The sequence below is a fragment of the Nuphar pumila genome, chromosome 15 (genome assembly GCF_984573655.1).
Source record: "Nuphar pumila chromosome 15, dmNupPumi1.hap1.1, whole genome shotgun sequence".
NCBI lineage: Eukaryota > Viridiplantae > Streptophyta > Magnoliopsida > Nymphaeales > Nymphaeaceae > Nuphar > Nuphar pumila.
In genome coordinates this window covers 75,236,305-75,258,680 of record NC_143263.1, presented here as the reverse complement: position 1 = coordinate 75,258,680, position 22,376 = coordinate 75,236,305, and the positions used below count along the sequence as shown (strand labels likewise).

Genomic DNA, 22,376 nt, shown 5'->3' with positions numbered 1-22,376 from the left:
CATTTTCGTGTTTTGTCTTTGATTCTCGTAGGGAAGCGTTTAGACGTGTAGTGAGCCCTCAAAAGTACCCCTGAAAAGCCCTCTGAAGTCCTTAAAAGGTCTCCTCAAAAAGCCCTTCAGGCCCTCAAGGAGCCCCTTCAGCAAATAGAAATAGAAAAGAGATTGGTGAAGAAAAATAAGAGAGATCATAACCACTGAAGGACAACGAAGGAACAAGAAGCTCAAGAATTGAAGATCATTTTTTTCTTTTATTTCAGATTAGGATTTTTATTATTTTATTATTTAATTTACATATGTAATAAAACCATTTATTTTTATTTGTTTAAGCCCTCGACAAGGGGCCACACTCTTATTTAGTTAATTGTTTTTATTTTTAAGGCAATAAAGAGTAGTTTAGTTATTTATGGAATATAAAGTATTTTTCATGGTCCCTGAGTTCGACCCAGACTCCACCACTCGTGCGAGACAGTTTTTATTATTTGATGCACAATTTGCATAAACGTTTTTATTGAAAATATCATTTTAAAATACTCTACTGAAACAGTTGCATCAAATTTTTGGTGTCGTTGCCAGGGAACGACGATTAAAATATGAGTATTCACTTTATTGTTATTGTGTGTTCACGTTTATTTAGGTTGCTAGTTTTCTTTCTGTTCTTTACTTAGGGTTGCTAGTTTCTTTCTTGTTTAATTGTTTAGGATTGCTAGTTTCTTTCAGTACTTAGGATCTAGAATCACGTGTTTGCAAATCCTAGATACCAACTTGCCTTTCTTGCACTACCCACCTATTAGGCTTTCCCTTAGGAGGTGATTGCACACGATTGGTATTATGCTCTTAGTTTATTTTCGCAAAATATTTGTTGGGTGCAAGTGTGTGGTGATGTGTTTACTACTTCTTAGTTTTCTTTTTCTTTACCTGCTTTGTGGTTTGGCCGCTCTGCACGTTAGGTATTTAGAAAATATATTCTTTAAGATGGTTGTTGCACCGGTCTACCCTTAGGTGCATGCAAGGGTGATGGTCACTTAACCCCGAGCTTGCTGAGTCAGTTGAGGACCCCGAGTCCCTTATTAGAAGAGCCCGCAGATCCGGCCCCATGGTTGATGATCAACATTTGACCCGTCCTCTCAGGGAGTACTTCATGCCCAATGTTTACACTCCTGCCTCCTGCATCACTAGACCTGATGTAGGAGCCAATCATTTTAAAATCAAGGCTAATGTCATCCAAATGTTACCATCCTTTTATGGCCTTAACAATGAAGACTCCTATTGTCATCTCGATGTGTTCCTCGAGATCTGCTCTACAGTGCGGATCAACAATTTTGGAGATACGCGTTAAGGTTAACGTTGTTTTTTTTCTGCCTCAAAGACAAAGCTAAGCACTGGCTGAAGGCTCTACACTATAAGAAAAATGCATATTAGCGGCGGACACTATCCATCGCTAATTCGCCGCTAACATGTTTAGCGATGGCTTAGCGACGAAAAGCTTTCGTCGTAAAATCCGTCACTATCTTCACCTTAAGAGAGGCTTTCCAAAGAACCAGGATGCCCTCAGCAAACCCAACGGCCGGTATAAAAGCATATGTCACACCTCTCCATAAGTAAGATACCACTGATAAGAGAATATCCTCCATTTTGGTTTCACAAATTATAGCGATATTCGAACTTTCATACCTAATCCAATTAACTAAAAACAAGTGCTTACGGGGGCAATTCATGCCCTTAATATTCCAAATACACATCTTCATGATAAATAATCAGGCAACACCCTAGTACGCCTTTGTCGGGCTGAGCGTCGAACTGAGTTGTACCCATCTTCTTGAAGCTGGGCTCGCAAACATGCCAATGATTTAGCTCTACGAAAACTATTTGTGACCCTAGCCGCCGATCGTGCTCGAGAAATAATCTATTGCTGGATCGAAGAAAGTTGTCCGGGTGAAATCTGCACTCCTAGCGCTCGCGTAGCCTCGACAAAGGACATACCCTATATGTCAAATATGTCATCGACCCCTTGTGACCCACCCTCCAGACCTAACAAATTTGGGCAAGGTTGTGGATGCACGGGTTGCAAGCGGGAGACCCCCGAGGCCCCCTGAACAGATGCTCTGAGAACCTCCATGGGACATCCCCCATCTTAATCGAGCAGGCAGTCCGCCGAACACATAAATTTGGTAGGTTGTGGCATGCAAGGTGACCACGAGGCCATGCCATTAAAACCCAAAAAAATGTTTGGGCGGACCCCATGCACACCAAGACGCCTTTGCACGGTAGGAATATCGTCAGAACATGAAGTATAGAAATGGCAGAACAAAATATCCCACGATCATCAAAAAATGAACGGGCCCAAGATCCATCATGGGCGATAAATGCAACACAACTCCCAGAAGCAAGATCGTGCTGGCGGCCCAATAGTCGAAGAGGCAAACTAGATAAACGTATAGAGCCTGAATAATTCTCAATGCAAGTGGCCCCACACTCCATCTCAAGAACAGTCATACTCATTAACTCGTCAGGACGAATGTGACAACTTGCTGGCTTAGAAGGACGTTTTCCGATGGATGCTCTAGTAGACGAGCGGTAGAACTCTGGCGAACGTCCAGCCTCACTGAACGAATATACGGCTCTGGATACCTTCAACAGTACCCAGAGCGATCCTATCTTAACCGCCGAAAACTACGATGTACCTGCCTCCAAGGTACACACTTGCGCCACATCACAAAAAGATACAACAGATCGACGAGGAGTAGGAACCCGATGCCTGGCCTATGGTGAAGGTTCTGGCATATGATACTCGCTGGAGAGGCAAACAATACAACCAATTCTTGAATGATCTTAGCCACACCTGTGACAAAAAACTCTTGAACAGAAGTTGAGATTGAAACAGATAGTACACCACCAGTCCCCCGGCTTTGCCTGGCCCACATCTGCCCGTCGCCTAAGGTTGCAGAAAGAGGGTTGCCACGCCGGCCTAACTAGATTCCACCCCTCTAATACATCCTTGTTAGAGGATGACCTGAAAATAGGAGCATTGAGCGACCCTTGAATCTCGTTGTCTTCCAACGCTTCCCTTTGAACAGACTTGACAAACCACGAGACGTCCCCTAATACAAGCGCTCATCGACACAAGCCGCGGACCAGAAACCCAGATAATGAAGCAAAGAATCCCTGAGACAGCCTGAACGGGACCCTAACCGGAGCCCCCCACTTCCAGAGCGACATCGTGAAGGCCCAAGCATTAATCCCCTCCGCCAACTCCAGGAGAGCCTGTTTGTTATGAGAAATCGATTGACTACATGAGAGACTCCAAAATTGATCGGAGCCCCGCGGCTTGCCTCTCATAACCATCATCATCATTATCATGAGAGAGAGAGAGTTACCCTTGCAGTGCAGCAACGAGTCATTGGGGTTGTGGTCGAGGCAGTACACTCTCCTTAGCACGCAATAGCCCTTATTCTATAGCAATCTTCCCTCAAATCCCCGCCAGAGTTGCTGCATTCCATGGACACACACCGTAGAGAGAGAGAGAGAAAGGAAGAGGTACCTTAGCATCGTTGGTTGTTTCTCTCGCCGGAACATCGCCGACTGAGTGCCGAAAGGCCGTCGTCGACTCGCACAATCTGCTCCTTTTACACACCGATGCAGCGGTGCTACTACCTGAGTGCTTTCGCTGGTCGGAGAGGTGAAGCAAAGTTGCAGCTGACGTGCAAGAGAAAACTTACAGGAGAGGTGGAGCAGATGTGCCAGACTACAGTGTAGGCTGTAGCAACAACCGTTCAGCTAAAGGGGGGGAGCAGCATCGGTCTGGTGTGCCGACTGCCTGAAAAGGGAGAAGAGGGGGGAGAGTTGTGGGAAGTGAGGCGACGACAACAGGGCCGAGTAGGGCTTCCAGCGAAAAGGTTGAGCAGAGGCTCCGTGCTACAGGGGCTTAGGGAAAAGATCGAGGAGGGGTGAGGCATCGGGTGGTTCCAATGAGGGTTCGGCGAATGGATCGAACTAGGCTTCCGGGTAAATGGTTGAGTCGAGGCTCCGTGCTTCAGAGGCTCAGGGAAAGGGTCGAGGAGAGGTAAGGCTGAGAGAAAATCTTAAGATCGTCCATCTCGGATGGGGAAAGAGGAGGGTTGTTGGTGAGGGACCCACCGTTCAAGGGCCCGCTACTATGGGAGAGCCTCCCTGAGGTTCGAGGAGATATCTATAGACACCGATTGACCGGACGGAGGTCCAATGCCGATGCCTCTTCACCGACCAAAACCTTTGAATGGTGTGTGCTTTTGGTGATGGGGAAAGAGGAGGGATGCTGGTGAAGGACCCACCAGTCAATGGCACGCTGCTGTGGGAGAACCTCCCTGAGGTTCGAGGGGATACGTCCTGCTGACAGTTTTCGGTGCTTCAGACACTGATTGACCGAACACAGGTCCAATGCCAATGCCTCTTCACCGGCCAAAACCTCTGAACGGTGTGTGCTAGTGTTCGAGAGAGGCAAAAGGCGACAGGGGAGGTGGAGGCATTTGGGGTTTGGGACCAGGCCAAGAGAGAGAGAGAGTCACCATAATATGAGAACTGAAATATGAAAACTAGAATATGAAAAATGGAAATGTGGGCATTTTCAATACTTTTTTTGCAAATCCAACCATGTGGATGTACTAAGCATGGTGAATTTACTAGGAATCAACCATTGGATCATGTATTTTTTATGAAAAAGTGCATGTTTTGAATGCTTGAACATTTATGAAAATTATGAGTCATTGATTTTAAAGCTTTAAAAAGATCTTGTTTATGCATCAAAATCAGATGATTCAAAAGCAAGTATATATATATATATATATATATATATAGTAGCCCCATTTTCTCATTCTGGTTGTGCCCCATTTTCTCATTCTGGTTGTTAAACATTTAAGATTAAAAAAATAAAAATCTTAAAGTTTTCCCGAGATCATGATACATGACTTTCTTAGTATTATTGACAAAACATTTGATGAGAGAACAGCTTGGGCTAAACCCGAACTCTACCCTTTCTCCCCCCTCAAATTTCCCATCTCACCTAATCAATGATGGCTGCTGCCGTTCTGAAGAGGAACCCAATTTGATACAAAGTTTAGATATTTGGGTTGGATAAGTTGGACTCATGTTACGGATTCCCAGGCCTCCTCCTTCTCGTGGCTTGCAGACTTTTTCTTTTAACAGTCGTGAAAATAGAATCTTGACTGCCTGTCTAGCGGCTAAGGCCTCACCCCACTACAACTCCCCTAGGTGTCTCTCTGTTTTTTTCTCAAGTATCTTCAAAATTTGCATGATATAATATGATATGAATATGACCCAACTTTTAAACTTGTACTAGACCATTTATACCAACTTAGGTTGTGTTAAATTGAGTGGGTTGATGGGTCAGGTTGGTTTTTTGTTTTTTGCCAGCCCTCCTTGTAAACCTCCAAAGCAAAATATCAAGCAACAATTTCTCCCTACCATCTGCACTAAATTCAGGTTTGTTTTGGAATACCAAGAATGAAAGCTTTTATCAGAAAGGTTCCCACCAAACGAGAATGAGACCCACTGATAGCTCCTACCAACCACGCGGAGCACCTATAATTTTTAACATAGATCTTTGGCTTTTGTTTGTCTGTTTGTGTTTTCTTTTTGGAATGGTGGTCATGCACTCATTGGATTCTTGCACTCATTGGTGGTAAACTAACGAGACCAAGAGTGTTTAATATTTAAAACATAAGGTTATTTTTTATTTTAGTTAAGCCGCCTCATCAAGTAACTTGAGATAATTTCTTTTTAAAAGTTGGGCAAAGCAGAGAGAAATTATCCTCTTATTAAGAAAAAAAAGATTTGGTGATGGCAGCTTTAGAAAAACTTCATGCTAGGGACGGCAATCTTCCGATGAAAGAGCATTTTTGTAAAATCTCAACATATTTTTTCTCTCGTCAACATTTTCCCGAGAACCAGGTTTCTGACTGTGCACATGCAAATGGCAAGTAAGCTGGAATTTCTGGTGGTTTTATTGGTCTACTGGTTAGGTTTTCATCTGGGTAGACCAGGTTCTCTCACACGATTGAGGATTCTTTAAGCTAAAGATAAAAAACCAGTGGAATACGAACCTGTTGGCTTTCCAACGTCTTTCAATCTTTTGGTGTCAAAGTAAAGCAGCCATCCAAGCATTGACTAGGGGCGTCAACTGTTCGGGTTTACCCTAACCCGACCCATTCAATTATGGGTCCAGACCCAAGTTTCAATTCAGACCCATAATTTGTCAATATAAAAATGATAAAAATATTATTGGTCTGGTTCTTATCCAGTATCATTTCTCTTATGGAGGGTCCAATTATTCTCACCTCCCAACCCAAATACCATACCCAAAAATCGAGGCCAGGTCTGGTTCTACCCGTGTTCGAACCAAATCCGACCTGTTAACACCCCTATTGATGACCCCCATTTTGCAAGGTACCAAGAGGGGCGACTTTTTAAATCTTCTTTTTTTTATTGGCTAGCTGTGGTCAGGCAAAACCCGAGCTGTTACATCTCATCAACCTTGCAAGTATGGGTGTCAACGGGTCGGGTTTACCCAAAAAAAACCTGAACCAAACCTTATAGGGTCTGGGTATTCAATAAGAAGACCAGATTAAGACCTGCCCGGGTATAGTTTATGAAATTTTATACGAGACTCGAGCCCAACCCGAGTTTGATTACGACCTGCAAATTTTTAATGTAAAAATGATAAAAAATATGATTTTACCGGGTATGGTTTGGGTCTGCTTCATGTTGTTCTTATCAGGTTTAGGTATGATTAATATTATAGTAGACCCAATTAGACTAAGGTCCACATTCAATACCAAACCCAAAAATCTGGTTCAAAGTCTGGTTTCACGTGGGTCCGAACCAAACCCGACCGGTTGACACCCAAGTTGTAAGGATCATAATTATAATTATGAGTACTTGGAAAAGACATGCAGAAAATCTCATTGAGAACCAAACTTGGATTTGCATTTAACACACAAAATCCACGTGCTAGTTAGATGCTTGTTCAGTCAACAAAAAATTTAGAAAATGGCAAAATTGTACATCCAGAGAAGGAGGCTGCCTGGAAGGAAAGGCTGTGAATAACGCTATAAATTGATGCAATTAGACACAAAGGAACCCAACTTGGTGATAGAAGATGGAAGCCATAACCAAGTTCAGATATGAAGCTTTCCCCCGCATCTACCCTTCCATTACCACACAGCCTGCAAGCTCAAACTCAACCACTCTGCTTAGGGTTCCATCAACAACCAAGTTGCCATCTCAAAGAATGCTTAGTCTGACACCTCCTCACAGCTTACTCCTTAACAAGGATCCTTGCAGCCTCCTCCAAAACAAAGATGAACAAAATGGATCATGGTACATCCCTCTCACTACAATTATGACCCTCGCTAAGGGATGTAAATGCATCGGAACCAGGTCGGATCTAGGCATTACTGAGTCTGACTTAATCGCATCTGCCCTAATCGGATTCTGAATTTGACTCAGACTCGGAATAGGATGGTGGTATGCACTTGATGTACACAGGCCCCATACGGCTTGTCATCCAGGCAAATTGACGAGTTGACCGGCTGGGCTGTCCCATTGCCAGGCCTAATAACAGGAGTATCAAAGAGTACTAATTTGGGATTTGACTTCAGTTTGCAGGGCTGTCATGATGTTGAACTTCAAGTTCGTGATTATGAATTGGACCAATATGGAGTTGTTAATAATGCCATATATTCCCATTACCTCGAACATGGTGAGACTGCAATGGTTTTGTTTTTGTTTCTAGTTTAGTTTTAACCATTTTTGAGCTATAGTACTGATGGATTCACCAAAATGTTACCCTGTATTTGGCTTCAGAAAAATGAGAATCAAAAGAAGAATATAACCCAATCATCATGATTTGATTTTATTGAGACGGCATTCATAGGTTTACATGTGTCTACACACAAGCATCATGATTTTGATTTTCAAGCTCACCACTGGCAATATTCTTCTTTAACATACTGTTTATCATTTTTTACCAGCTCTAATTATTTCATATTGCTGATGGAAATAAGAGTTGCGGAATTAGTTCTTCTCGGTTGATTGCCTGCCAATTGTGAAACATGTGTTTCAAGATTGATTTCTCTGTATTTTTTGTTTTTCTTTGATGGTTGAATGCATACATTAGTTAAAGGTTTCCTACATTCCCTATGTGTTTTAGGTTATACAGATTTGTTTGTCAGAGTTGGTATCGATATCGATGGATTGAAGTCTGAAGGCCATGCAGCTGCAACACACAAGCTGTCTCTCAAGTTTATCTCTCCTTTACAGGTAAGTAGTTAGCCATTCAATTATTGTAAAGCAGACACAGAGTTCGTCACCAAACAATTAACAAGGTGTTCAGCCCTATCGACTGGTGCTAGGTAGCAGCTGCCCGCGGGGCGTGGTCCAGTGTTCTGGAAGAACACTTATAAAGTGCTTGGCCCTTTTAAGAGAGAGGGGGCCACAACACTCTGCTTCCTGCCTATCCCCCTAATGAAAAGGGCACACACTTATAAAGTGTTCTTCTGGATCACACCACAATTACTGTAGCATCTTTGGTAATTATCCATTTTATCATACAAAATTTTAGCGTGATTTGGACCACTACTATTTCAGTATTTCCATTCAAGGAAATAAGTAGGGGTCAATATCATTTTTGTTTATTTTGTATGATGAACAATATATTACAAGTTTCAATTTATATAAGATAGATAGATAGAGGGTTTCTTCCATGATGCTAAGAAGTTTGCACTTTCTAATTGTGGATGCAGCGTGGAGATAAGTTTGTCCTGAGACTGAAAATTTCAAAAGTTTCTACCACACGTCTGTTTTTTGATTTCTTCATTTTCAAGCTTCCAAATCAAGAGGTGACTATCACAATTGACAGTAAGAAGAAATCATGTCAATTCAATGAAAGAAAAAAGAAAAACTGCTGACTTTTTGCTTGTTAAATTCTCAGCTAGTCTTGGAAGGAAGTTCAATAATTGCTTGGATTGACAGAAACAACCATCCTGCACGTATTCCATCGGAAGTAAAATTGAAGTTGCAGTCCATTTGATGCTACTTTTGTACACATTGCCACACATAGATACATGTTTCGGCTAGAGGTCATCAGTACAACTTTCACAAAAGCAAAATTCCCTACAAAGAAGGGAGAAAAAGGCTAGTGTTTGCTACCTCAAGAAGGCTGCCATAAAATGTTGGTGTCTTTATGTAGTCATCCTAGTTCAAATAGATAGAAGAAATGGTGAAAGCTTTTATTGCTATTGTAACTCTGTCATTAAATTGTCATACTATTATCAATCATCAATAAATTAATTCTTGTGTACTCATTTCCATTCCTTACAATTCCTAGCATAGTTCAAAGTAAGCAGGGTTTGTTTGTTTCATGTAATTTTTATGGAAAATTGCTGAGCTGCCATCTCTTTTTCCTTTCTTTCCTATAATAAGTGAAACATTGGGTCCTGCCAGTTTTCTTGTTCCAATCCTTTCATACCTCCCCGCCTATGAAAGCATTCTCATGCGGAGGCTGAGCTAATAGGATTTTTTTTAAAAATTTGTATCCATTTTTCATGAAAGGTCTAAACGAAAGGGAGAAGAAGAAAATTTAAATAAACACATTGTATTTACGTCATTCAATAGGAGGGATAATGCTTTTATTATTTTATCATCCTTGACTTTTTACAACTGAATATGCTTTTTCTCATATATCATGGTGAGATCCTTGGGTTACAATACAAGTAGTGGCTTTTTTTCTCCTCATTGAGTTTCCTTCCTTTGTAGTCTAATTTGCTAAGATTGGAGAGTTGCAGACTTACCCTTTGATACTTCATACTTATCCTTCAAGCCTTCTAAAATACCAATATCATTTTATCTTTCGTTTGATGGCTGACTCGGCACAGGAGCCGATTCATGATCCAAGATCCAAATGAATCGCCATGCGCAGAAGCTAAGTTAAGCAGATGAATCCGAACAAGACTTAAACAATCTGTGATTCGAAGCCTGAATGCTCTGGTTTGACTAAGGTGGCCAACACGAAAACGTTGTGCGACGCGCACACCTTTCAAACAGATCTAAAAATGTCAAATTCGGATTTGTGTAAGCAGAGTTATGACAGATTCTATGGGACAAATAGACAAGACACCCAAAACAGGTAGGTGACCGGTCCGACTACTTGAAGAGAGATTTTGGTCCCTCTGCCGATGGAGAGATTTTGGTCCCTCACCCAAAACATGAGGATTCTTAATCTGAATATTATTTTTTTAGATCATGCTTTAATTCAATAAACAAAGCAGAGATGACAAAGATACACTGCAAATACGAGATGCTATTAGGAATATAGCAAAGAGTCCAGATCTAAATTTTTTTTTTATTAACAGAGATTGGTGGTTATTTTAACTAATGTCCAAATCGAAGGGAAAATTATAAACATGAAAGTTAAAGCTCTAGGTGTCAGCTTTCCAACAAGTTATAATTTGCAAATTTTTGTTTAGTAAACAAAAATATATGATGAAAACACGAAATAGTAGTAGTGATGTGATGCATAGAACATAACTCTAGTCTTGTTCGATTGATTGAAACTTATCAGAGATTTTAGAGGCCTAACAATGATGCTTCAAGAAAAACAATAAACAACAAACTTGAAGGGGAGAATTTTAGCTTTCCAACAAATCAAATATCATTCGATTTGGACCAATATCCAAAGAGATACAATCAATATACCAGGACAGTGTCTAACAATCCTGAATACAGAAACTACTTTCCTTAGCAGAAAACGAGTTTCAGTAAAACCCAAACATACATCAACAAAATGAGTTTCTGGACAACCAAAATCACATAAACGATTTCATTAACACTTTATAAATAGACTCACAATCTTTAACAAGGAATCTAGCAGTCGATGATAACAATTATACAAAGAACACAAGATAAAGGTAACAAGTTCAAAAAAATTGTTATCTTGTTTGCAGTAACAAGATCTTAAAATACTTTAACAACTTTCTCAAATGTAGAACAACACCAACACAAGATTCATCCATACAAGCACAAGAAGTATTCTTCTTGAATCAGCACCCTCACACGAGTTTCTCTAACCTTTCTCAAAGGATTTCTTTCAAAACCAAATGATAGCCAAGCTCTCATTCATGATTTTTTTTCTTCCAAATTTCAAATCAATCTCCTCTTGGTTGACCCCCTCCTTGGGCTATTAAACACCCAAAATAGAGCTTCATAAAGTGGGTCAAGACTTCTCAAGGCAGACTCTTTCCAAGGCATTAAATAAGTCATTTTTAGAATTAGAGCTTTAAAGCCCTTTCAATAACTCAATTGACTTCAAAGTCAAATGAGAATTCAAATTGGGGACTATGGATGTCCACACTAAGTGGCATCACCCATATGAGTCCAACGAGGTTTGGATCTCAGGCAAGATCCAAACAATGTTAGGATCCGGACCCACAAGCAAAAAGGCATTAAAATTAAATGCAATAAAAAATAAAAACTACCCTTAATCCCCATATACCCTCTAGTACCACAAAAAGATCCTGAAGAGCACTAGAACTATTCAGATTCGTAGAATTTGGCACCTAAAAAAACCAAAAATATAAATAAAAATAAAATAAGAGAAATGTTTAATATGATTTCTACTTGCCAAAATTGAATAAAAAATAAAATGCAATTTCAGTAATTGAAATGAAGACCCCTGCATGTCATTGGATCTACATGGTAATGCATCTCGGATCAAGTCCGGTGAGTTGGATTTGGATCCAACTCATCTGCATTGGATTGATGAGTTGAATGCTCTGCATCATCATTAATTGGTATTTGGATCAGTTTTGACTCCAAACTATTATCACTAATACTCCCCCACAAACCCAACATTGGAGATTGTCATAAGCTAAGTTTGGGCCTTGAATTCTAAAACATGGATTTAGTTTTTTTTTTAAAGAGTCTAAAATGCTTTCTTGAAAGAGTGAAAGATGAGTTTAGTTAATGGCTCGGTAAACACATCTTCTACTTGTAGCTGTTAGAGGATGAACCATGTAACTAGTTGTTGCTTAGCCACATTCTCGTGAACAAAGTGATAATCGATCTCAAATGAAAAACAAGATTCATTGTCATTTGAACGACTTATAAATTGTCACAAAAGATGGATGGAGCTTGGGAATATCGATGCCAAGATCTTGAAGAATTAAGTTAATCCATGTGATTTTTGCAGCCATTGATGAGAAAAAAATGTTACTCATCTTTATAACTTAAACAAAAATGGCAAACTTTTATTGACACTTAAGGAAAGTGGTGAATATCTCATTTGTCCTTCATAGTGAATTCACAATTTAATTTGAAAATGTCCTCAATGACAAATATGTAATTACTTTTCGTAATTATAATGTCATCAACATAGAGAAGCAAGTGTATACAAACTTGAGTATTTTGGAAAATTTAAAAAGAAAAATCTGCATCACTGCAATAGAATCCCATGTCCAATAAGAAAATGTTGAACCTATCAAACTATGTTTGAGACAACTGCTTAGGTCCTTATAAAGCCCTTTTTGAATTATAATCATAATTAGGTCTTTGAAAATCTTGAAATCCAAGCTATTGTTCCATTACTATAGGTTCAATTAAAAAACCACATAGGAAAGTATTTTTAATATCCAATTGGTGAAATTTTCACCTATGAGCCAACACTATAAGAAATTACCTTTTTACTGGTGCACTTTTATGTGCACCAATAATGCAGCATATTTACTAGCACAAAATATGTTTGCGCCAGTAAAGAAGTACGTTATATGGGCGACATCTTTATTGGCGACAACTACAATGCTATAGTGAAACTCGACCCCTCACCTCCTTGAAATGCATTTTTTTAAGTGTTTTGGCCCCCCTCCTCCTTCATCCATCGCTGCTAGTGGCCACCACTGTCAGCCGGCCTCCGGCAACCAGACACTATCAGCATCGATTGTTCGTTGGCGAGGGTAGCCAACTGAATGGCCTAGTTGAGGAACGACTTTGGCTTTTATAGCTACAGTCTTGACCTGCTGCCCAACAATTACCACTGGCGGACGACCTAAGTGCCAACATCAATAGCCAGCCGACATCATCCTCAGTCATCCATCAACGATGAACAACTAGTAACCGCCTATGGCTGCCAAGGAAAGTTGGCCTCAGGCAGCTATGGACGATGACGGACCTCAGGTGGGCAGCTGTCGTCCGGCAGGGCCTGACCTAACCTCTAGGCATCTGCAGAACCTGACTAATGGCGGTAGGAGGGATGCGGTTACCCAGGAGAGACTTAGTTTTTGATGACCTTGCTCACTAGTGGTGACCACCACCAACCTACACAGGGCCTGGACAGCGACTGTTGCCGACCCGCAGGTGGTGGGTCACCGGTCAACACCTCCCCCTTTGTCGCCCACATCCCAACAACCAAAATGGGAGTTTGTTGAGGGAGAAGAGAAAATGTTGATGTATTTTTTGGCAAGCATTGCATGGATGCCGACGCACCTGTAACTGTAACACGTGCAACAGAAGCGTAGTGAGTGGGCCTATAACTCAATGTTAGCATAAAAGGTCAAGGTGAACAATACTTACCTGAAGAGGCCATGGGCAAATCGAACAAAGCTTCTTATCTTTTGCATATAGTGTCTTCTTATCTTTTCTTGATTTTTAATTCAGTTTAGGTTAGATCTAGGTTAGAGTTATTCTGCATTATAATTTTAATACATGGTGTTTCATAGATTACTTAAATAAAAAATTTATTTTCTAGTCAATTTAGCGTTTCTTGCATAGTTTTTCTGAAATCTCTTTTTTATGGCATCAAATAGATCGTAGTTTCATTGTTTTGTCTACTATTCAATATCTGCCAGTAAGCTTTTATGAAATATTAGATTAGTTTTTAGTTAGTTAGATTAACTATTAGAAAAATAAAAAAGAAGAAAAAATTGTAATTAGTTTTTTTGTTAGAATAGCATGAACAAGCGGTTCACTCTTTTTGACGTGAATCACGCACTAGAGTGAATGACATCAAAATCGTGATCTGAATTTTTCTTTGGTTCATAATTTCAATTTTAGTTTATGCAATATTATTTTGGGTGTGTTAGTCTAATATCTTGCCACAATAGCGTTTGGTTTTCTTAGTCGTACAGTGTAGCGTTTTTACACAATTCATGTGTTCTTTCTTATAGTTAATTTAAATTTAAATTTCTGCAGTAGTTTATGACATTAGAATCAAGTTTGTTTATTTTAGATTATAGCAGCATCATTAGGTGGTGAATATTGAGTTTTGCTTTAGGTGTAATGTTTTGTTAATTGAGTTAGGATATTTGATGTTTAGTATAGCTAAGTCATTGAATAGTTTAGCACACATTTTTTTTAGCAGCTGTATTTTTTATTTATAGCATTAGGCTACTTCTTGAATTACCTATATTGGTAATTTAGTTTACTAAGATTGTTTCATGTTCTTGTTTTCTTGATTAGTTACTTTACAATTTAATTACTTTGATACTTGTCATTCTTTAAGAGTTAGTTAGCATTGATCCAATTAGTTAGTTTATTTCATGCTTAGATAGTAGTCACGTTTTCTTTTGGTAATTAATTAGTTTAGGGTGTTTCTTTCATTTGATCTTAGTTTGTTTCAGAAACTATTTCTTTGGGGTTAGTTTGTTTGTTTTGTGAATTTGTCTTTTAGTAGTTAGTTGTCATAACTTAATTCTTGTTAGTTAGATAGTTAATTTTACTATTTTGTCTTATAGTGGCTTGTTATTTCATGTTAGTTTAATTCATGCTTTTGTATTTTTTGCTCATACTAACCTTCAATTTTTGTGTAGTTTTCTTTTCATTTTCGTGTTTTGTCTTTTGATTCTTGCGGAAAAGCGTTTAGACGTGGAGTGAGCCCTCGAAAGTACCCCCAAAAAGTACTCTAAGGTCCATTCAAAAGGCCCTTCAGGTCCTCAAGGAGGCCCTCAAGAAGCCCCTTCAGGAAATAGAAATAGAAAAAAGATTGGTGAAGAAAAAAAAGAGAGATCATAACCACTAATGGACAACGAAGGGATAAGAAGCTCAGGCAATGAAAACCATTTTTTTATTTATTTCATATTAGGATTTTTATTATTTTATTATTTAATTTAGGTCTGTAATAAAACCATTTATTTTTATTTGTTTAAGCCCTCTGCAGGGGGCACAGTCTTATTTAGTTAATTATTTTTATTTTCAAGGTAATAAAGAGTAGTTTAGTTATTTGTTGAATGCAAAGTATTTTTCCTGTTCTCTGAGTTTGACCCGGACTCCATCACTCATGCGAGCCAGTTTTTATTATTTGATGCATGGTTTGCACAAACATTTTTATTGAAAATATCTTTTTAAAATACTCTATTGAAAAAGTTGCATATACCTAGAGGAATGTCAAGGTCATGGCTTCTTCTCATATTGACAAAAGTTAAAAATGACAAAATATGGGTAGTCAAAAACTCAAGAGATTTTAAAAAATTTCAAAAATATATATATAACACATTTAAAAATAAAAATATGGGGGGGGGGTCATGATAAATATCTATCACGGTTTGAAAATCTTGCGAGAAATTGCCTTTTTAAGCTTTTAGGAAATTTCTCGTGATATTATCACAAGTTTTTTTATAAATCTCACGATATTTGTCAAAGAGCTTCTTCCTTCTAAAAATTTAAATATTTTAATCCCTAGGGTCAGCCGGCTGCCCCGTCTCTAGTTTGACTTTAGCACCTAGATCTATTAATGTGAGAATGTCTGGTTGTTCGCTCCATTCTCTCTCTCCCAGCTCTCCTTCCTTTGAGAAACAACCTTCATGTTTGAAGCTACCACTGTCTGTTCGTATGGTAAATCCAAGGAACCAATGTTCCTCGTATAGCCCACTGATATTTACATTGAGCCAGTCCAGTTTAGAAATTATCTTCTTATTAAGAAAAAAATGTTGGAATCTCCAAGACCCGACCTTTTATCCATTTTTTGCCTCACATTAAACACGTCTTAATTGAGAACTATGGGTGTGTACTGCGTTTGAAATGCAGGGGCAAAGTATTGTGTGGACAACTTTGTCCCCTGCCTTTGGTTTTAAAGGGACATGCCAGTCGCACCAAGGGCTGGTAAACGAGCTGAACGAGCCAAGCTTGAGCACATTCTTATGGCGACCCTAGCCGACTTCAACCTCATAATGAGCCCGAGTTAAACATACCGTGTTTGATCTGACTTGTTTATAGAAAAATACAATGGTTTAGAGCTGAAAGAAATAGGATTATAAAAAAATACATGTAAAAAACATATTACAGTAATACCTAACGAACTTGTACCAGTCGAGGCGAGCCAAGAACCTATTGTTTGTATTCAGATTGTTGAGCCTATTTTAGGACTTCGAACAAGCTGTTTATGAGCCCAACAAGAACCGAGTCGTTTCCCTTCTCTAGTGGCAACCCCTGGCGCGTGCCTGATGTGAAGGCAACGTTTGTCCAGTGGGTCAAACGTCCCTATATGGACACAATAAAAAATTTAAAAACACATCATGAGAAAACCCTATGGTTTCAATAGGTAAAATTTTCAAGTTTTAGACATTGTTTTAAAGGAATATCGTTTATAACAGTCACGCCAAACTTGACTTCCGACGTGTTGTCCCAGTTTCGCTTTTTTTGTGTCAAAGTAAAGCATTGATTAGGGGCGTCGACTGTTCGGGTTTACCCTAACCTGACCCGTATAGTTTTGCATGCCAACCAAACCTGATCGGTTGACACCCCCAGCTGCAAGTTGCAAGACAACAAGGAACATAATTATGAGCGAGTTAATTACTTGGAAAAGACATGCAGAAAATCTCATTGAGATCCATGTACTACTTAGATGTTTGTTTAGTCAACAGAAATTGGAAACAGCAAAATCGTGCATGTAGAGAAGGAGGCTGCTTGGAAGGGAAGGCTGTGAATAAGGCTATAAATCGATGCAATTAGACACAAAGCAACCCAACTTGGTGATAGAAGATGGAAGCCATAACCAAGTTCAGATATGAAGCTTTCCGCCCCTTCTACCCTTCCATTACCACAATGCCTGCATGCTCAAACTCAACCACTCTACTTAGGGTTCCATCAACAACCAACCAAGTTGCCAATTCAAAGAATGCTTAGTCTGACACCTCCTCACAGCTTACTCCTTAACAAGGATCCTTGCAGCCTCCTCCAAAACAAAGATAGAACAAAATGGATCATGGTACATCCCTCTCACTACAACTATGACCCTCGCTAAGGGATGTAAATGCGTGGGAACCAGGTCAGATCTAGGCATTACTAAGTCTGACTTAATCACATCTACCCTAATCGGATTCTGAATTTGACTCAGACTCGGAATAGGCTGGTGGTATTCACTTGATGTACACAGCCCGATACGGCTTGTCATCCAGGCAAATTGACGAGTTGACCGGCTGAGTTGTCCCATTGCCAGGCCTAATAACAGAAGGATCAAAGAGTACTAATTTGGGATTTGACTCTTTTACAGGTAAGTAGTTAGCCATTCAATTAGTGTAGAATGTAGAAAGTAGACGCATAGTTCGTCACCAAAGTGTTCTGGACAAACACTTATAAAGTGCTTGGCCCTTTTAAGAGAGAGAGGGGGGCAGAACACTCTGCTTCCCACCTATCCCCCAAATAAAAAGGGGCACACACTTATAAAGTGTTCGTCGTGATTATCCATTTTATCATACAGAATTTTAGCGTGATTTGCACCATTATTATTTCAATATTTCCACTCAATGAAATAAGTAGGGGTCAATATCATTTTTGTTTATTTTGAATGATGAACAATATATTACGAGTTTCAATTTATATAAGATAGATAGAGGGTTTGTCCAATGATGCTAAGAAGTTTGCACTTTATAATTGTGGATGCAGCGTGGAGATACACTACAAGGGAAATGCGTATTGGCGATGGATGCAATCCATTGCTATTTCGTCGCTAAATAAGTTAGCGACGTATTTTGCGATGAAATAGTGACGGATTGCATCAGACGCATAACCCTAGTTGCTAAAGTGTGACAGTATTTATATGTCGCCAAACCGTCGCTAAGTGGCGACAACTTAGCGATGGATCTTGTACGTCGTGAATGCATCGCTAAATAGAGACTGATTCGGATATGCAACGGAATTTAATTCGTCGCTAATGTCCATCGCCAATTTGGCGACGGACATTAGCGACGGCTTAAATTCCATTGCAAACCGACGACTGCTTCAAATTGGTGACGTAGTAGCGATGGATAATATCACGGCTTAGAATTCCATTGCCAATTTATTATTTTTTTTTTGCAATATTTTGAAACTCGAGAAAAATTTCTCGTACAATTCATATATCATGCTTATAAAAAAAATAGTACACATAAAAAATACATACAAATTAAACACAAATTCTAAGCTAAACAAACTTTAACAACCAAATATAGTCCTTGCGAAGTTATAATTAGTTACAAGTTTGTCAAACAAATTAAACAAACAAATCTAATCCTCGCCAAGATTTTGGGCATCATCCTCTTCATTTTCTCGATCTGCACCTCACTCTATGCCTCCATCAGCTCCTCTACATTGATCATCTCCAGCATCCTACAAAAGAGAACCAAAATGTTAGTATTTATAAACAAAATTTAATGAAATAAATTATATGCAATCCACCTAATCTAATGCAACAAAGTAAATAGTTGAATGACACATAGACTAGTAATAAATTGAAGAGCATTAACAGAATTATAAGGAAAAATTTATAGTAATTCAATCATGCATACCTGACGGGCACATGAGCTTATGTTGAATGCAGATGAAGTTCCTCTGTCTTGAAAAAAGTTGCATAACTCATTACGGACAATGTTGGGAATTGCTTCATTTAAAAAGTATTGCATTTTGTCCTCAAGACGCTGACAGACACCATCCCAAGACATAGCAGGGTCAATCGGACGTTGGGAGTTGATGCTAGCGGGAGAACTCTGTGAGTCATGGCTGCAAAAGGCAATGATTGGTGTGGTGTTCATGTTACTCCCAAACCCGAATACACGACCCTTTTTGGGTTCACCTGTACCAGTCACCCATACTGCAGGATTAAAAGGCGGATGCTGAGTGGAGTCATCGCCATATTGTTGTACCATTTGCTACTCGTATGACTCCTACAAAGTAATAATTTGAATATGAATTAATAATTAAGAATTACAATATTTATGATAACATAATTCAAAGTAACTTGTATATTACAATATTTATTAATACAATAAATACATACAAATGTCTCTCTCGCCTGCTCTGATACAAAATCTCCTGTGCTCTTACGTTTATGTGTTTCAACAAACACATCCTTGTAAGGCACAATGCCTCTTTTTTCTGCTTCCTGCAATGTTACATGATAAAAAAAATCGATTAATAAGTATGCAAAAATACTTACAAATTTGACAATATGTATATATATTGATGAGTTACCATTTTCTTTTGGTGGCTCCCAAAAGTCCTAGATCCACCTGTGTTTAGTTGGGCATCGGGCAACGCTGCTCGGTTTTGTGCAGCCTTTGCTGAGCAGTTTCAAAAATCATTGCTCGCCCACTGTGAACACCCCAAATTTTCCAAAAATTTAAAAAAATTTCCGTTTGCCCCTCGATCCATCATTGAATAATCAGGTCAATTTTTGATAAAATTTTCATTCATTTCTCGGATTCGCTGGAATCCAAACTCATTTTTTATTCCTAACCCATTTTCTGAAGGATTTTTCAAGGAGCAATGTTAAAATTCTCAGAAAACCCCTCTTTTGTAAATATTTCTCGAAAAAATCCAAAAATAGTTTAATCTCTCATTTTCCCTAGTTCTAGAGTTTTTATTTTAAAAAATACAAAAAATGTAGAAAATTTCAAGAAAAGAACAAAAAAATAGGAAAATAAAAAAGAAAATACAAAAAAATAAAGCTCTTAAAAACCACCCTTTTGAAAAATCATCCCTTTGAAAGAACCTCGTTTTTGGAAAATTCGATAAAATTGAAGGGTGTGTTTGAAAAAAGGAAAAAAAAAAGAAGAAAAGAAAACCATAAATCGTGTTTTTCAAGAGAGACGATGTCTCTCTCGAAACCCTCTCTCTTTCGCACACTCTCGGCCTTCCTTCACGAAGCTTCCTCCATCGCCCTCCGAACCACCCATCGTGCAACCATCACACCTTCTTCTACCTCTCCTGTCGATCTCCAACAACCTTTCCCTCTCGATGGATGATTCTCGATCTCCTCCTTTCCTATTTAACAAACCTCTCTTCCTCCTTCACCTTCACCCGTTTTCACCTCTCCATCGTTCTTCTCTTCTCAAATCCCCTTTCTTCTTCATTTCAGTTTTGAAGGGGGCCTGACAGCAGATCTGCCTTCACCTCCCCATGTCTGAAGGAAACCGACCCTTCCTGCAGCAATAGGAGAGCAAAAAGACTTGATTGAGTCTGCAACACCATAACGAGAAGTCTCTCCTCTCTCCTTCAGAGTTCCTGCACAACCGAAGAACTCCAAACGAATACGTCCTTTTTGGAGTTGCTACAGGAAGATCTCCCCTCCCCCTTCTAAAACTCTACAGAACGACGATAAGTCACCTATTCACCTTCTCCTCCTCCCGTTTGATTTATGTTTCCCTTTTTCTTCCCTTCATTTTAATTCCCTGATTTTCTTATTTCTTTTACATTTCCTTATCGTACTTCTCTTAATTCTTCATTTTTCTTTTCCTTAACTGCACTTTCCCGGTTTTTCTTTGTTTTCTTCCCTTGATTTTAATTATTTTCACTGAAGCGTCTCTGTAACATCGGCTTGCTCATTAACAAAAACCGATTTACAGATACACAATATCAATGGGATGAGAGATCCCAACATTTACTTATAGTTTTATAATTTATTTCACTGAGTTTCCTTAGTTTAGGCAAGTATACATCTCAATTCATGTCGTTTAGATTTAATATCTCTTTACAGTCCATTTTGTCATACTGATCTTGCTTGCCCTGGGTATTTGCTATCTCTTTTGGCTATGTTTCTCTCTGATATCTATGTATTTTGAGTACAAAAATCGTCCGAGCTATATCTCGGTTAAAAATTCCCGGCGAATGGCTTGTTACTGTGTTTTCATTGGTTGCAATACAATGTTCGTCTACCTCTCAAGTTTTTTTTTCTTTTTTTCAAATAGTCGTGGGTCCTGTTACATTACTATTTTAATTGATTGCCCTGATGATGATAAATCACTGGCATCAATGATGTACCACAATGCTTAGCCATTTGCTCCATCCCAACAATCAGAAAAAGCCATCCATTGCAAGATCAAATTGTTGGCATATTGACAAGAGGACTCGATTGGGTCATGTCATGGGGTTTCATCGTCTAGCTGCTTGGAGAAACTGGTTAGTTCATGTTTTCTTCCTACTGAATATATGCTCACTCATATTTCAGTAGCAATCCCCTGCTCACTGTGAAAATGTACAATCATTTCTTCCTATCAGTTAGTTCTATTACCTGATTTTTATGCATTTTTACTTCAATTTCTGTGCTACCATTGTTTTCCATTACATTAAGTGGGCTCATAGCTTTCTTTGTATAATCTGATTCGCCCCTTTTCGTTTGTTGTATAGTTAATATCATACATCATTGTTTCTTGTTTAGATTATGTCAAATGCATGTCACATATATCAGATGCAGCAGAACATCTTGATTTACACTAGTTGATGTTCCTGTTAATCATATTTGTGTGGCTACCTCAATCGGGGAGGTCCTGTTTAAACCATGAAATAATCTTATTTTTGGCATCTCGTGTCATTGTAATTTCATAACCCATTTCCTACATCACATTACTCCAGTTAAGTTCAGTTTCACATTCACTACCTAAATTTCATTTCCCATTCACCTCCATTTCCTTTGACAACATTCTTGTTCTTTTTGCAAGCCTTTGAATATTTCAATTTCCCATTATATTTTGAGTTCCTATTCATGCTTTCCCGTTTTGGGTTGCCTTCGCACTCATCCCCTTTACATTAAACATTTACATCCTGTATAATTGAGCCCATCACAGCCTCACCATCAATAGTATTTACGTGCACACTTGAGCACAACAGCCTAATAGCTGTTGTAGCTCACAATGTTTCCATTTACCAATGCCTTATTCAACTTCCCATCAATCCATTAGCACGGCTACAACACACCCACTTGTTGATATCCCTCATGGCATTCACGTGTATGCACCCCTGTTCCTACAAGAGGCACTGTTCACCTCTTGCCATTTTACACTTACCACATACAACCATGATACCATTGATAAATCTTGCAACTTGCACAACAATCATTGCATGGCCCAAAAACCACTTACCACTATTGT

General features: G+C 39.0%; 1 long non-coding RNA gene across 1 annotated transcript in view; it reads left to right on the top strand.

Annotated features, from left to right (window-relative positions):
- LOC149815636 (uncharacterized) overlaps positions 1 to 9,119 on the top strand; it is a 196,659-nt gene extending 187,540 nt beyond the window's left edge. Inside the window, exons 4-5 of the long non-coding RNA XR_016428112.1 lie at positions 8,796 to 8,891; positions 8,984 to 9,119. This is a non-coding gene — a long non-coding RNA (uncharacterized LOC149815636). The remainder of the gene's footprint in view (positions 1 to 8,795; positions 8,892 to 8,983) is intronic.
- The last annotated feature ends 13,257 nt before the right edge of the window (positions 9,120 to 22,376 follow it).